Here is a 17,842-nt window from a genome sequence, read left to right as displayed (position 1 = left end):
GAGGACTGCTCAGGTAGATAGGAAATCCAAGAGAGAGAAGTGTCATGAAAACATAAACACATACATTGTATAACAATATAAATAACCATATCCATAGGTATATGTTTGTTCGTGCATAGATGTACAATATACGTGTGTATGATATATTATAATGTGTATGCATATGCATCCATACATAGAGAGGAGAAAGAGCCCAAAACAGAGACAGAAGAGCAGTAAAGGGAAGCAGGGAGGGAGGGAGGGGGGAAAGAGAGAGAGAGAGAGAGAGAGAGAGAGAGAGAGAGAGAGAGAGAGATTTTGATGAATTGGTCCTGAAAATATATGTATATATACATATACATACATACATACATACATACATACATACATACATATACATACATACATATATATATATATGTATATTCAGGATCTATGATCTCAGTAGTATAGGTTGTCCATCTACCAAGCTAGTTTACAATCCCTCTATCCTTTAGTAGATGGTATTTATGGTTTGTGGTGGCTGAAACTATTTGTCACCAAGTCTCCAGTCTTCTGTTGACAATCCTCTAAATACTTAGCGTGGCTAGTAAGATATATAGAGGCATTTTTGGCTTATAACTGGTCTTTCCATTCTGTGGCAGAGCCTTCAAGAATTCAATTCTAATTCCTTGCTCTAGGTCTATGATCCTATGATCCTATGACATACACTTCAAAGTAAGTGTTGTTTGTCCTTCACTTTCGAAGCGGACCAATGACATCACAAGGTGATGTCTTGACGTGCATGTGAATTGAATTTAAGTGAGACAGCATTGCACAAAATCATCAGCCTCACTAGTGAAGACAAAAGTCAAGATGACTGGCCGTGGCCCAGGAGGCCATAGATTATCTTGGGGTCTTTGATGTCTGGACAGCCCCAGCTTCTGCTGCCTTCATGGCCATTGGAACAAATTATTCTCATCTACCCATTCCTTTGGGGAAGATTTCACAAGTTTGGGGTGGATATCCCCCAAATTCACCCTCAGTTTTGAGGATTATCTTTTATCCTCAACCTGGTTTAGCCTCTCTGTATGGTTTTACTGGGGTGTGGCCATTGCACTTGCTAAAGCTTCTTAGAGTCACAGGTGAGAGTTGAATGAATTGGGTGGACACTAAAGGGGGCTGAGCAGCACTGAAAAGAGCTCAGCAAGCCCTTACAACACAGATGCTAGTCCTCCCTGAATACTCCAAAAAAGCAAAGAGGAAGGCCAGGGCTTAGCATTCTCTCCATCATTTTTGCAATTGTCTCTTATTAGATTTATTTATTGCAATCACAGTTTAAAAGTGAATAGGCTGTTGACTTTAAATATATTAGGCCTGAGGCTAATGATTTGGTCCTCTGATGCTTCAGCACCTATTTCAAGATTAAACTGGAAAATCCAGGCTATACTAAATTATGTCATCATCCTGTCCTGGCATCAATTCATTCATCTCATTTAGAAAGGCATATAAAGGAGGAAATGGGGTTGTTCCACTCTGTTCCCCTTTGTCCTACCCCTTAAGAAAAAGGAATAAAATTAAAATATTTACATATCACTTTCAGTTTTGGAAAACTCTGTGAGGTGTTATTATTTTTTTTGTAAGTGTTATTTCTAACGCTATTTTACAGGTGAGAAAACTAAGGCAGATAGATTAAGTGACTTGTCCAAGGTCTCACAATCAGTAAATACTTGAGGTAGAAATTGCTACAGATTTTCCTCAGTCTGAATCCAGGACTCTATCCACTGAACCACCTAGCTGTCTTAAAGAAGACGCTGGGACTGAGACAAATCTTAAAAAAAAAGTTTGCTCTTTGAACATTTAAATAAGCACAGCTTAAAGGAAGAGGGACAGGTATCATTAAAAGATTCCAAAAAGAAATTGGAAATGAGACCACAGAGAGCCTTTACTACCATGGCTAGAGTACAAATGAATATTTCATAAATGTATTTACAAGAAGAGCCTGAATCAGTAGCCTCTCAGAATGACACAGGGTAGGGAGGCATTATTCTATACTTCTTCATTGAAAGAAGTTGTTTAATAAGACAGACTCATGGCAAAAGTATAATCGATAAATGCTTTGCACAAAAAGAGACTTCTAGTGAAAAAAAATGAGCACATCATTTGTATTCAAATGGCAACCTTTCTCCGGAACTTTTGGGGGTGTTGAGAGAGGGTGACTTGAGAAATACTGGAATCTAGCTAGTGTACTGAGCTCCAAATGGAGTAAAGTGATGGGGAAATTACAAGGCTATCAGCTTGACACTTATCAAATGCAAATAAGGAGGGCAAATGAGACAAAGGCTTGCTGATGGTGAGGGAAGCCATTAAAGCCCAGGATCCTGCATGAATTTTAAAGACTGAGTGCTATTCCTGACTAACCTTCCTCCAGATATTAGTGATTACTATTCTTTGTTTGGATTAGATGGTCCTCTTTATGCAAATGTCCATCCTAGGGGAAAAGATAAGGGAAAGGAGGGGAAGGAAAGGAAAGGGGAGAGGAGGTGCCTGTGAGCTTCCAGTTCTCATTTAGATATGACTGTCATTCAGATTACCAGACAAGAGGAGCATGGCAGAGTATTTTAATAATGTTAACACATTAAACTTTTTTATTTTTGAGAATTTGCACTTGTGGGCCAAAAAATACAGTACTACACATAGAAGCAAATGAGCCAGAGTAACAATTAGCTGAGCAACATTGATCACACACATATGTGTGTATGTGTATATGTATGTGTACGTGTATGTATATGTGTGCATATTTATGTGTGTATATACAATATACATATGTACACATACATACATATATCTATATGTTATATATGTATATGTGTATGCACACATACGTGTTTATTTATAACACATTTTAAATCTATAAAAACTTGAAACAACTTGGAAGCCATTAATAGTTGAAGGATATTCCATATGTCATTCCATTGATCACCTACTCTGTGTTCTTCACTGTGCTGGGCACTTTGATGGAGGTATGCTATGGTGGCCACTCAACTGTAAAAATCTTAGACCTTCTTGAAAGACTAGAATACAGTGGAAAGAGGAACAGGTTTCTTATCAGAAGACCTGGCTTCAGCTCTCTGTCCTTCCACTTACTCTGTGTATATTCCTTGGGCAAACCATTTTATCTCTCTGTAACTCGGTTTCCTCATCTGGGTTGGACTAGAAAACTAAAATTGGGGCAGGGTGAGCACATCATTTGTTTGGGACTCCCCAGAGCTAAATCCTCTTCTTTAGTCAAAATTTTCTGTGTCATTGTGCAAAAACATTCTATCATCACATACCTTTCTTTGGGGGTATACTGAGAAAAAACACCATAGCTCCTACTTCCCTCCCACCAACCACCAACTATCCCCTTTCCCCTCCCTCCCTGAAATGGGAACAAATAATATCTAGTAGACTACATTACAACATCAAACCATTGATGTCCCACTCAAGATCCACAGGCCACATGCTGTCCACAATAACCCTAAGTGCAACTTGAATCTGATTAAAATATTATTGGAAAATATTTAACAAAATAAATGAAATACAACATATAATTAAAATGCTAATATGTGCTTTTCTAAGTCAATATGCCAACCCACAGGGATGCTTATGTATGGTTAATGGCCCCTTTTCTATTTGAGTATGACATTATTGATCTAAAAGTATCCCTTATGGGACTGATGAAGATACTCTAGAATCAATACTGCTAGTGCAGTGAGTTGGGGACAAGATAAGGGGGACTGCCCTTCAGCTTCTAGGGAAGGCTTCTACTTTAACCAGGCAAACATAGCAGCAACTATTTTGTTTTCTTTCCTTTACACTGGGAAAGTATTTGGAGGGGTGAGTGGGGGAGCTGAAGCACCTTAGGGTGGGATTATTTCCATGTACTTGACCTGAGATTATTGAAGACTTGAGAGATAATTGGAAGGAATCTGAGCATTTGGTCAATCTCAGGGTACTAGTCAATGCTCTAATTGGTTGGGAGATAAACTAACTGAGTTAGACAGAAGGCTTTCAAGTTCACAATGTCTGAATCTAGAATCGCCATGCCTGGATCTAGAATCATTGATGGAGACCTATTTGGAGATGAGATTCCCTGCTATATTCTAGATTGTTGGGCAAGCTGCTATTGGGAGAAAGGTGAACAGGAACCATAATGCAAGAGAAAAATTTAAGAGTAGAAATCCTTGTCTTGCACTTGTCTTAGAGTTGTGATGCAGATAGCTGGATCTCCTTCCGAGACAGGGATACTCAGGATTACTCCCCTCTATAGTGGCTTAACGAGGCCCACAACACACACAAACACACCTTCCTTTGGCAAAATGCTAGCCTACATACCCAGCTGGGGGTTGAACCAAAATAAAGGAGCAGAATCCACTTGTAGACAAATTGCAAGAGTCTACATGTAGAAAGGAAGCTCTAATCTTGGCATTTGGAAGAATTGATTTCAATCCTGTCTCTGCCACATATAGGCTGCGTGTCCCTAGCAATTCCATTAAACTCTCAGTGCCTAAGACAACTTGATAAAATGATCAGTTATAAAGAAAATGCCCATCTGCACTGTTACATAAAGTTCTTCATTTAAAAAATTCCCTAAACCAATAACATCCCTGTTTTGATTCAAAGAAAAAAATGAAAACTTATTGTCTGTGATAAATTTTGTTCAGTTCATGCTACAAGTGACCCAGTGTCTGTATGTGATACTTTGGGAAGAGGGTAGTTCACTTGTTGCCGTTGTTTAGTTGTTCAGTCACATCCAACTCTTCATGACCCTGTAGACATCAGGCCCTTATGTCCTTGACTAACTCCTGAAGTCTGTCTAAGCTTATGTTCATTGCTTCCTTGACACTATCCATCTCATCCTCTGGGTGGTTCACTAGAATGTGTTTATTTCCGTGAGCTTTTTTGTGAGTTCACTCATATCTTCAAACTGTCAATAGGTTATTTCTTTGACTTTTAGAGCTTTGTGCCTGCAAAGGGCATTGGTAAAAAAATTCTAGTTGGTGTTACATACTAAGTTTCCTAGATCATCTGGGTGAAGAAGAGGAGGAGGAGAAGGAGTTAAAGCTGGGAGAAATCATAAAACGTACACCCCAAACTTTCATGTCATGTGAGAGCCCTTAAGTGCAAGGCTTGCTTGTTATAACTGTAATACTAATAAATTTCCAAGAAAACTTTTTCACAAAAAAAGTTTTGTAAAGCTCAAAGTAATACAACAGTAAAAGTGTCACTTTTTGCTTTTGGGGGGCAAAACCCTGGAGATTTCTCCAACTAGGTATTTCTATTTCAGCCAATCTCCTGGAATAAGTCAAAGCCTCAGGGATGAAATGTGTCCAAGATGTTCTTGGGCCAGAGTCGTAGTTAAACCTGTCCACTTAGCCAAGCCTTTTCTATCCATTTAAAATCCCAAACTATGTGCAACCAATGAGACATATTAAAAACCATCTCTACCCTCAAGAAGCTGGTAACCTGTGAAAACAAGACAAACACTTATGAGTCAGGTAATTCACAATAAAAAATGGTATGTGAAAAATGTGTGAGTAGTGCAGATAGATAAGTTCTGTAGTTCAGAAGAAGGTTAGATTGACTCTGGACTAGGGTAGTCAAAGAAGGCTTCATAGAGGAGGTATAATTTGAACAATATATAGTACTAAGAGGGGCAGAAAGGGGGTAGGCAGAATGTTCTACGCAAAAGTTATATTATAAGCAAAAGCCCAGGGAAAGATGGCAAAATGGAAAGCAATGTGTAGAGTGAAGGGTCTGAGTCCCTGGAGAAGAATAGACACCCAGTAGAGGAAAAGATGGTAGAGAAGGGGTGAAGAGCCACTATTGTGGGTCATCTCAATTTTGCTAAAGGCTAGTCCTGAGCATAGAAATGGCTCCCGAATGTCTAACTTGACTGTTCCTACAACAGGAGTTTCCACCAAGCTTAGCACTGCTAGTGCTCATTAAATATTAAATCATGTGTGGCAAAAACAGTTTCAATCTCAGTTCAACAACCTGGCTTGAATATTGAATATGTTCAATTCAGCACAAATGATGTAGGACCATTAAGAAAAAATTGGAAAGATGTCTTTCTGGATGCTCCAAACCACCATGTCAAGTGAAGGACTGTTATAGGCTATTAGACATGTGAAAATGCATTAAAGATGAATTATAACTAGCTTCACCTAAATAACAACAAAAATCATAATAACTTATATTCAGATAGTGCCTTTGTGGTTATATATGATATAATTTGGTTTTCTCTATAATCCTGTGAGATATTATAACAGTGTTATGGTTGAGGAATGTAATAGACAGAGGGGTTAAGAAACTTTGCTTTGGTGGGATAACTTCAGCATTTGAGTCTCAAACACAAGTCATCTGACAGTTGGCCATTTCTCTTTCCATAAAAGTAGATTCTAGAATCCAAGTCTCAAGAGTTCTTCCCGCTTCACCATGTAGTCTCCCTTAGAAAATTGGAGACTAAAAACAATGAACTAGAAAATTATCTCCCACAAATCTCTATCACTATCATTAATTACCCAAGGCTTTTTCCATTGAAATTGAATATTATTCTTTGTCACTATAGGTAAATTTATTTTAATGGAGAGAGTGTGAACATCTTCCTTGTTTCCACAAAATCTTCTCCCAGGACTATTGTAGTGAGGATGGGGCTATGCTGCTGAGGTAGGAACCATAGACCCTATTACAGGGTTAATTGAAGAAGGTTTAGAAAAACATTCCAGTCTGCAAAACTGAAAAAAAAATTAGAGATAGGGAGGAAAACCGGTAACTACTGAACAATGATTATGATATTCAGAATTTCTATATTACTTCAAGGTTTGCAAAGCATTTAATAAATACTATCACATTTTATCTTTACAACAACTTTAGAGGTAGAGGCTATTAATATTCCATTTTAATGATAAGAAAATTGAAGCAGAGAGAAGTTAAGTGACTTGCCCAGGATCACATGGCTAGTAAGTGTCTGGAGCCAAATTTGAACTCAGGTCTTCCTGACTGAATGAGATAATATCTGTAAAACACTTGTGAGAAATGTGGTTGTGGTGATGACAGGATTCCCTAGGCAGGGTCAGGAAGTAAGCCCTAGACATGCTTCCATAGATCATTGCTTTCCTGGTTGCATAACCTTAGGAAGATCCACGTGATAGCCCATTCTCACCCAAAGAACTTGGAAACAGAGTGGGCAGAGGAAGGCATTTATTATGCTTCTTGTGAGAAAGCAGGTGCGGCATTGTTTCAACAATCTGGCTAGCAGCTGTTGTGGGGGTGAAAGACCAACACAAGTCCAACAACAAGCATGCTACCACCATGCTGCAAAAGCCCAGGTTCTTTTGATCTGCTTTACTAAGGAAAGCAACATTGAGGGGTTAACAAGCTTACTTTAATTCAGCATACAAATACCATTCACTTAGTTCAGGGGAAAAAGCCAGCAACCTGAACTTCAGAGCAAATACAAACAAATTATAAATATCAACTGACAGACCAAATACAATTCATAGTTACCAACATTTAGGTTCAGCCTGGGAGCTCATAACAAGGGCTGGCACAGAGTCATGCACACCACCATGGCTGTGGGTAAGAGCTCCAGAAAATAGAAAGCCAACACCTGGTTTTATGTCTTTTTCAGGGTCAAGGGTGAGTCACACATGTGACTCACCCACGTGGCCTGAAATCATGGCAAAGAGGTGACTTAAAACCATGTGGTCTAAAAGCCTCTGATGTCCCAAATATGCTACTCAAACCCATGTAAACTAGGCCCTCCTCTGAGGCAAGGAGGTCACCAAGGACTCCCAATCTAATCAAGGAAACAAAGGCCAAACTCTCCAAGGGCACTTGGTTGAACTGAGTGCTAAGAGCCTATTTCCATTGCCAACACAGGTGCTTACTAGGAACACCCATACCAATACAAAAGCAGGAATGAGGTTAACCAGTTCTACTCTCCTTGTCTGAGTTAGGATTAGTTTACATTCTTCATTTCCCTATATTCCCTTCTTAATTTTTGCAGATTATGCAGATTACATGGGCTTCGTAGTGAGGATACTTGACCAGAGAATGCCTCTGTCCCTGCGCTTGCTCTCCCTGACATCACTAAGCCCTTTTCATCTTTTTGTGGCAAATCAGCCCTTAACCCTGACGCTCCCCTTCCTGACTCCGACAATTTTTCTGTCTATTTACAAAGAACGGGGACCCCTCACATCTTCTTATCCACTGCCTGGGCCATCAACTCGGCTGCTCCCCTGAAGCAATCAGCAACCGTGCAACCGGTGCTGCTGCCCGAGCAGCATCCCTCTAGGAAGCCACCCCTCTTCTTCTTGTCTCAGACCCCCTCCCCTCTGCTACCCCTCCTCCTTCCTATTCACCCTCGGATGATTCCTTCACAGCCAAAAGAAAAAAAAAAGGGTGGCCTATGTGTGGCCCTGGGAGAGGCTTGTTGTTTCTATGCTAACAACTCTGGGGTGGTGCGGGAAAGCCTGAGGTTGGTATGCCAAAATATTGCCAATAGACAAGACAAAGGGAGCTGGAAAACTCTGAGAACTGGTATCAGTCCCTGTTCCGTACATCCCCTTGGCTCACTACCCTGGTGTTGGCCTTGCCTGGCCCCCTCCTCCTCCTCATTATAACTCTGGTTGTGGGCCCCTGCCTCATTAATTGTTTTCTGCAATTTGTCAAGTCCCGCATAAACTCTGTTAAACTGCTATTGATTAGGGATCTCCATTACTGATTTGCAAATCCCAGTCCCCCTGATTCTTGTAACAGATCCCCTGAGAATGTGTCAAGGAATTGACACACTTTGAAAAAACATTGGGGAATGTTATGCCCTGCCCCACCCCCTCCAGTTTCTCCATCTTGCCCCAGCTCACCCCACTGTTTTTACTCCCATCTCCACAAACCCCACTGTTTGTACTCCCATCTCCATGGACCCCACTGTTTGTGTTCCCTTCTCCACGGAAATAATCCTGCCTCAGCTTGTCCCACTCTTTGTGTTCCCATCTCCACAGAAATCAAATTGTGTTCTTTCCCTTTAAGTACCCTGTCTCTACTCCTACTCGGGGCTGTTTGATTTGAGCGTTTGATTTGAGCAATTGCTCCGAACAATTGTATGCTTGAATAAATCCACATCCAAATTTATATCCAGGTCTCGCTGGCTTTTTTTGGCACAACACCCACAGCTATTGATTACCTCCCAATAACTTCTGTGGGAGCAAAACAAGATACCATAATATCCCTTCTTACACACTTCACGCAGTGCTTGACCCATTGTAAGTGGGTCAATAATTATTTCCCCCGACCTGATTCCAGGTCTAGTCCTTTACCACTGTGCAACCTAGCTACATCAAAGGACTTTACCTTAATCCAAGCTGTTGACACCCCCTCTGGAATTTATAGATATTTCCAAATGAATGGTTTCAAAGATCAAGTATGACTGTATTTGCAGTTATTCTAATAGAGCTCCATCTTGAAATAGGCTCCTAAATTATTGGATCATAGAATTTAGAACTGAGTAGGACGTTAGAGATGATTTAGTCCAGTCTCCTCATTATATGAATGAGGAAAGCAATTCAGAAAGATTAAGTCAATTTCAAAAAATTTAAGCTGGGTTAGTACTCCAAATTCAATCCTTTTTTTGCCCTGTACTGTTAGGGTAGAGAAACAATCTTCTGGAGAGTTCACTCTATCAATTAATTAGCCACACTATTTCTGGTGAAAGAGTCCTTTACTAGTTGACTTGACATATTTAGTGGCAGAAATGTAAGGCATTTTCAAAGCTTTTCTATGGTATATTTACAGGCTGGTCACCTGAATCTTATCCCTAAGCAAGTCCTTCGGGTCCAAGCCTTATTGAACCCTGCTCAATTCCTCTAAGCTCTGGCCCATGTTTATAATGGCAGAGGTAATAAATGGGAAGCCCTTAGGGTGAGACCCAGTTACTCATTAGATACTTCTGATACAAATGGCACCAACAAACCATGGTCCTAGATCACTCCTTTTTATAGGGATTAGAATTTACTAGTTGGGACTGCATGAATCACAAGCAGCCTGGGAAATTGGGAGACTAATAATTGGGTCATTATATTCTAGCCAGCAATACCAGTGTCCCATCTCATTGCTTTTAATCCTGCCCTCTATCCAAGTCAGAATTTTCTGGCCTGTACTGGAGTTTTGCTAATTTGTTTTGCTTGAGGCTCATGGAAAATATAGTCCTTCTTCCCCATCATGTCTTTGTTACATAAGCGTTAAGGAGTAAATGCATTTCTATTCCATTTGCAAAAGACTTGCACAAGTGATTGGGATAGAGGATAATAGGCTATTGAAAAATAACTTCCCAGGATTGTATTATGCTGGCAAAAGTGTTAAATTGATCAAGGGATTGGGTTGATCAAGGTGAGCATAACAAAGAACCAGCTTAAGTCCAATAATTAAAAGGGAGATGACAATGTGTAGTTGCAGAGAAGCTATAATAGTTATTCTTCCCTTCTCTTCCCAATATTTAGCTAATGAAGGCATATGACCAATGGAAAAAACATACATTTTCCATGAGGTGCCAAGACTCAGAGATTGATCTGACTAAAATTTTCGGGATTTCAATCTGATCAAAATTGACACAGGATGAATGCATCAGGAAAAGAAGGGGGAGCCACATGGAGAAAAGGGCCATGGTAACATCTGGTGGACAAAGTGAGGAGCTAAAGCAAAATGATAGAAAAAAAAATTCTACTACAAAAGAATAGTGGAGTAGGTGGGGGAGGTCCTCTGAGCAAGGATCTAATATTATACGAAAGGATCTTCTCAATCTTTGATTCAGCTCTACCAGAACTTAAAAAAGGATATTGCTATGTTTGTTGAGTAGTGTGTTGGTGTGATGCAAAATGCATTTATATGAACTTATAAATTTCCTATTGAGCTGGGATAAGGATTCAAATCAAGCAATATGCACATCATCTAAAATACCCCACCTTAAACCCAAGAAATAATGTAAAATCTAGAGTTGAGTAGAAATCAAGTTACAGTTCCTTATTAAATTATTGGTCCCTTTTTTGTGGATTGCTGGTTGTCCTAGTGTGGGTTGGATTGGTCTGATGAAAGGAGTGGAAGAAAGTCTAGAAAAGGATGAAAATGTGAAGCATTAACTTTATTACTGTGATAAAGTTAAGTTGGCAAGTTTGGGGTAGGATAGATGGCAAAATGTTAGTGGTTGTCATTTTATGGCTTCCTGCATTTGTATAGTAAGTAGAGTGTGCATGTTGTGGTAGATTGCACAGGGGAGTTTCTTTGTCATGGGACGGAGAGATGGTACAAGAATAGGCTAGGTAAGGGAAGTGGGGAGAAACTAAAGGAGAGTTATTAGCTTTGTTTTGTGAAACATACCAAAAGAATATACAGACAGCAAGAGTATGGATAAAGCCAGCTGTGGAAGCAATAATGATACTTGTGAGGGAGATAGCAGCACCAACCAACCAGGCCATGTCACCTGCATTGACAACCATCAGAAATGGAACTCTATGCATGGAACTCATGGGAAATACACCAAAGATACTATCCCAGTACACCAATATTGATATATTTGCTTTTCTCATGAGTAAATTTTCAGCAAAGAATATATTTTAGCTTATATCTCCATTGAAAGGGCTGTTCTATTGCCCCTCTTTCCTGTGGCATGAATGGTTAAAACCACTGCCTTTTAATCCAAACATATCCTTACTATGGATTTATTGAACTTAGATTTCAAGCCTGGAGCATTAGAATCAGATTCTTCCCTTTGGTGGAAATAATGGTGACTCCTCAATCTGTCACCAATTTCTATCTTGCCTTCCTACAGACTTGGAGAATTTTCCCTTAGTTAAGCTTGGAGCCTCTCTCTTGGGTGAGCTGAGATGTCTCACTCTGTTGTAGAGCACATTCACCTTGAGTATTTTCTAACCTATAGAACGACAATTTATTTTTGCTATCTGCTTGGGTAAATGGTTATTCTCTATTCACTATTTGTGATGGTATTTTATATAACTAGTATGTGATGGGAAAGGATCAAGTCCACACAAGTAAACTTATGGTAGCATCTTTCTCTAGGAAAGAACAGGAAAGTGGCTTGAACCCTAGACCAGAAATATTAGGAGGGCAGATAGACGTAATTCTAGTATAGTATTCTCTCTCACAAGGAAATAGAGGCTCAGAGACATTTTCGTAATCACATAGATCATGCGTCAGAAGTAGGATTCAGACTTAGGTTTTCCTAATTATGAGTCTAACAAAGTACATTCTTCGCAGATCTTTGTTATTTCCAAATTTTCATCTTCTGATTTTCCTTACCAGACCTAACTAGGAAATTTTCAGCAGCCATCAATGGAAAACAAAATAAATGACAAAGACATTTAAGAAAATTTGGAATGTATACACTGTCTGAATAAGGGCTCTCTATTTAATAAATGGATCTGCAGTTGATTACTATTTTTAAGTGTGTGTAACCATGAGATGGTGCTGTGGGAGTAAACAGCTAGCTACCATGATCTGTCTGAAGCCATTAGCAAGACCTAATTGTAGACTTACAGTCAATCACCTACCTACTATGTTCACTACATTACCTCTCCATGGGCTCTTCCTCTCTTTCCTTTCTTTTACATCTGTCACTCAAATACTTCTACTACTATAGCATTATCTTAGCAAGCAGCTTAATTAGATTAGGTAAAAAGTAGTAAAAATAAATATGTTACTTCCACTGATTATTGACTATATAGTCTATTTAATCCCAAGATCCAGACCTTTTCAAAAACAGAAATCCTTCTGAGTTTGAAGGACTTGAAGGATCTTCTCTTAGCACAGAGCTAAACCAGCAGTTGTGTCTGATTTCAGTCTCTCTGATCTACTTTTTCAGTGTGAGATACAGAGAAAGGAATTTATCTGATCACAAAGGTTTCAGAATTGATATGTATCATTGATCCTAGAATGACACCCAATAGGCATGGCAGCATGAATTATGGAAGACCACTTTCATTCTCAAGTTGGGAGTTGGGGTCTGTTTATTGCTTCCTTCCCTGCCAGAAACCAGAAATCACTGTTTTTGGCTGCTCATCTCTTTGGGGTTCTAGTACTTCTGTGTCTTTGACGCCCCATTTTCATTGAGAAGGAGCAGTGCTCCTAAGTCCAGAGAAACTAGGAGCCCTTCTGTTTTTTTTTCTCCTTTTCATCTCTCAACATTCACTTTCTTTCCTGTGTTTCACATCAACCCCTTGCATGTCATCTCCATTATTTCAGGAAGACAATAAGTCAGATGAAGCTATACCAAACAGCAAAGTACTGGTACTGTGTCTAGAATTTCCCCTCTGAGTGTTTATCATGGATAGGAGAAGTTGTTTCATTATTGTTGCATTTTGGAAGATAGAGAAGGAACTGAAAATAGAGGAGAAACAGAAAGGGGGCAGATAGATCACAATAACACTTTGTAGGAAGCAAGCCAGAGAGACCTTCAATGTACGTTGGGTTCAATTGAATTAGTCCATGAATGAGTCATTGTCTGGCTAATAATTTACGACATTAAAATATGAACTGATACTTTGTTGGCACAGGAAGCAATTATGCAATGCCTGAAGTGGAAATAAAGCAGAAAAGGTTTCTATGGGCAATTGTATGCTGTATTGCAGGAGAAAAGTGAAGATGTTAAAAGAATATAAAATATTGACGGCAGTAGATTTGCTTTCACAGGCACAAAATGTCAATAGATAATATCAGTGAAAGCATCAATTAATATCATTTGGTCCGAAGATAAGAAGAGAGCCTGCAAGTTCCATTCCAATATGCATTTTATATGTTTGAGGGCATATTCTCAGGAAGCCATTGAGTTTTCTGTATTCACCTTCCAGGGGCAATGACATGTCAGAGCCTCCACATTTCCCTGATACCCAAGTCCTTGGGCAGGCACACTACTGGATGAAAATGGGATCCAGGGTGATGACTGGCTCTGTGACAGCTTCTATGAGTCCATGACTTATTTCTGAGGTGACACGAATTGGCACAGACTTTGCAAAGTTATTTTCTAAATGGTTAAGTCTCTGTAGGATCTAATGAGCATCTTCACAAGATAATTAGGTGTGTGGTTGCCAATGACATTCACCTCGTCCTTCAGATAACTCTGTCAGCCAACATGTATGCCTGCCAGCAGGTCCACCAGCTCTCTTCATTCCATCCCACAACATAAGCCAACTCCACAATTCCAGAAGAAGAGAGGACACTCTGTAGTGTTTGGGGAGAGGCCTATGCTGCACCCCTCAGCCAGATAAAAATCAGTGAAAAGCCAGATGTGTCAGGTGACCCTTTGTAATCAAGATGCTGATTGAATGGTGATTTTCTGCACTTGGGTACTTTTTTATGATGCTAGCTAGACTCTTTTACACATGTTTAGAAATGTAGCCACACATTATAGTGCATTCCTGCATGTAGCTCAATATAATTTGGGAGGCATCAGCAGAGAAATGATGATTATTGCTATCCTGGAGGATTGTTGCAAGGAATGTATCCAGTTCTGGAGCCCTAGTCACCACGAGACCACCTGAGGTGAAAACCTGATAAATTAATCCATTCCTTATTGCAGTATGTCATTCTTCGTTTTTAAATATATTCAGTTTATCTGTCACCATCTAGGGGAATGAATAACTGTGAGGCAAGCTATTCCCTGAAACATTTTCAGATAAGATGATGATTTTTTGTAAAAATTGTATTTTTATGTAAACTGCAGCCAAAATGTAGTCGGATTGCAGCATGAGAGCACATCCGTCTCCAAATTATGCACCAAGCGGCATCTGATGACCTTGAAAGTGTATATGTTTGGAAGGGTTTACTACAACATTTAAATAGGTCTATATTTTAAAATATATAACATTTCTATATAAAATATAACAAAATATGTGTGGTCGTTAAAAACTTAAAATCAATGCTTCAAGTTTAATACCATAAAAAATGAATTTCCATAAAAATATGCATAACAGATAGACAGCTGTAGAAGATAGAACACCAGATTTTTTTGGATGAAACATAAAATGCTTTTATCAATTTGGATTACCTGTACATAAAGACATTTTCTCTTCAAACTGCTGAAATAGCAAAATAAAGTATGTTCCCTATATTGTTTCCTAATACTAAAAGAAATTACAATTGGGACCAACTGTCCTGCTTAACAAACAACCTTAGGCTTTCTGCTTGGCATAAAGATGAGTATTAGTTAGATCCCTTTTCTTTCCTGTCAGAGGGCAGACATAATAAACCCATTTTTCTCTTATTGGGAAAGTGGGATTAGTAGTATGTCATTGTCTACAAAAGAAGTTTGGAAAAATAAAATGAAGCAGCAGAATTCACTTATATAGGTTGTTTTCAGAGTAGTCATTATCGGACTGAATTCCAATATTATGTTTAGAAAATTGCTGATTGTTTGAGTGAATTAAATTAAATTAAATTGTGTTTTCATTTGTGTCTGTAGTTTCATGACTCACAATGAACCATGAAACACCATTCTATTTGCTGGTAACTTGAGGCTGACAGTCATCCAAGTAGCAGCAGAAAGATGCATCTCCTGTGGGAGCAAGCTGCAACCTACCACAAACCAGGGTTTACTTTATAGAAGTGGTGTCAAGGACATGATCTAGGAAATATAAGAACAAAATAGAAGATGGGTTAGTCATATACCAGTTAGGAAGTTCAACTGATGGACAGTCTGTGTGCACTGTCTCTATCCTCTTGCCTTCAAGAGAGTGTGAGGAAGGTCTTCAGCATGTTGGTTGAATTCCCTGAGGTGAAAGGAGGTCATGGATGACAGTCACAGGGAATTGGAAGGGATGGTTTGCAACAGGAAGGATTACCCCAATCAATTGGATCACAGATCCATTAACATATTGGGGTATTACCATTATTGCGTATGTAATCACAAGCATAGACCTCAGCAGTTGTAAATTAAACAACACTGATGGTATTCAGAATCAGAAATTCAAAGAATTTTTCCTTCTCAAGCTAATTCATAATGTTTAGTTAGAGAAGAAAAATTAACTTGGTCATGCTACTCTTAAATTCTTGGACATGAAGGCACCTATAAATCTTTTGAGAATCTGCTGAGCATGGTCCTATAGTCAACCTTTTAAGAAGCCTTCAGTAAAAGCTTTCTTACCAGAGAAATAAGGGAGACATTAATTACAACGATTCCCACAAAAGCAAACAAGAAATCTTCTGTGGCAGCTGACCGGCAACTAATACCATTTATTACAGTTGATTGCCAAATTCTTGCTAAAGCTTTTACCCCCTGATTGGAAAACATTCCCAGATATTTGTCTGGAGCACAAATGACTTACTGAGAGTAGATTTTATTCAGACAGTTTCAGGAAAGTTTTCCATTTTATCCACCAAGCATTCTGGAGAAGAGGTAGCTTTGTGCTTTGGACTGTTTCCAAATTGAGCAAAGGTATAGGCTAAACCTCCTTTCTGGCAGCATTTGAATGATTAATTTGCAGTTTTTTTTTCTTCTGGTTCATTTGCTAGACTTCTTAGCTGATATTCCTCCAATCCCAGTGGACATCATGATCTTTCTGTACAACCTTCTATTTATCTATATCCATCTGTAACAAGGAACATTGGTCCTAAAGATGGGGAAGAAGAGGAAGTGAAAGCTGTCTCATTCTTCTAGGTAGTTGGACATTGAGGTAAGGAGAGATTCAAAATGTTAGAACTTTGACCTCTGAGGTCCTTTAGAGTTCTATGTCTATGACCCTATGACTCATATAGATGCACATGGAGGGAGACCTATCCCTCTCCTGGAATCACCAACACCTGTAAAATGTGGCCTTTTTCCAAGGAGCAATTCAGATCAACTACTATTCATTTGTTCACACCAGGAAGTCTGCTTAAAGTCAGAGCAGAAGGCAAAGAGGAACTTTACTGGGAACAATAGTTTGGCAATAGTTACACTTTTGTGTGGACCTGCCCACCTATTACTTGAATCCTATTCAAACTCTCTTTTCAACATATTTCTTTACAATTATGTAAAACCCTCACCCCCAGAATATGCCAGCAGAGTTGAACTCCATTCTAACCTGTGCATTTCTTCGTGACTTATACCACCAAACACTGACCTCCCCAGCCTATATTTGGGTCATCCCTGTTCGGTAAGGCCACTAGGCCTCTGAATACTGCCAGTATCTTCCAACTGTGGCCTGAGACCCCAGACTTTGATCTTAACCTTTTCTTTATTAGTGGGGCCAATTACTCTGTCCCAATAACTTGGTCTCACCCCCCAGTCCTGGCCAGTTCTGGCCTATACTGTTCTTAAGCCATCCACAAAGCAGGCCTGTCACAGAAGAGCCCCTAGAAAGCTGTGTTAGAAGAAGAATAAGAGAATAGGCAACACCCACCAGGAGAAAAAAAAATATGCTCCTGCTGCAAGGGGCATAACTTATGAGTTATTTCACCTTCTGCTACCAGAGTTGGTGCTGGAATCAACTATCATTTTAATCTTCCCCGGACAACTTAAAAAGTAAGTTTATTGTCTGAACCTGTGATCTTGATGTAGGCAACTCCTGGTGAGGAAATTGCTCTCCCAATGCTCATTTGCAGGGGCTCTACAAATTTTAAAATTAAGAGAGTTGTTTGGAGCGCAGGGAAGTTATGTGATTCGTTCGGGGTCACGCAGCCAATGGATGACAGAAGCAGGATGTTAACAGGAAGAGCTTCAGCCAGCTCTCCATCTATTATTCAATTTGGTTTCTCTGGACAATTTATAGAGACTTAGTTCATATAAATCATTACATCAATGACCTTCTAGTAATGTCTTGTATTTTACAGTTTACAAAACACTTTCCTTAACACA

Source organism: Trichosurus vulpecula, chromosome 2 (genome assembly GCF_011100635.1).
Source record: "Trichosurus vulpecula isolate mTriVul1 chromosome 2, mTriVul1.pri, whole genome shotgun sequence".
NCBI classification, from domain to species: Eukaryota; Metazoa; Chordata; class Mammalia; order Diprotodontia; family Phalangeridae; genus Trichosurus; species Trichosurus vulpecula.
This window is presented reverse-complemented; position numbering follows the sequence as displayed.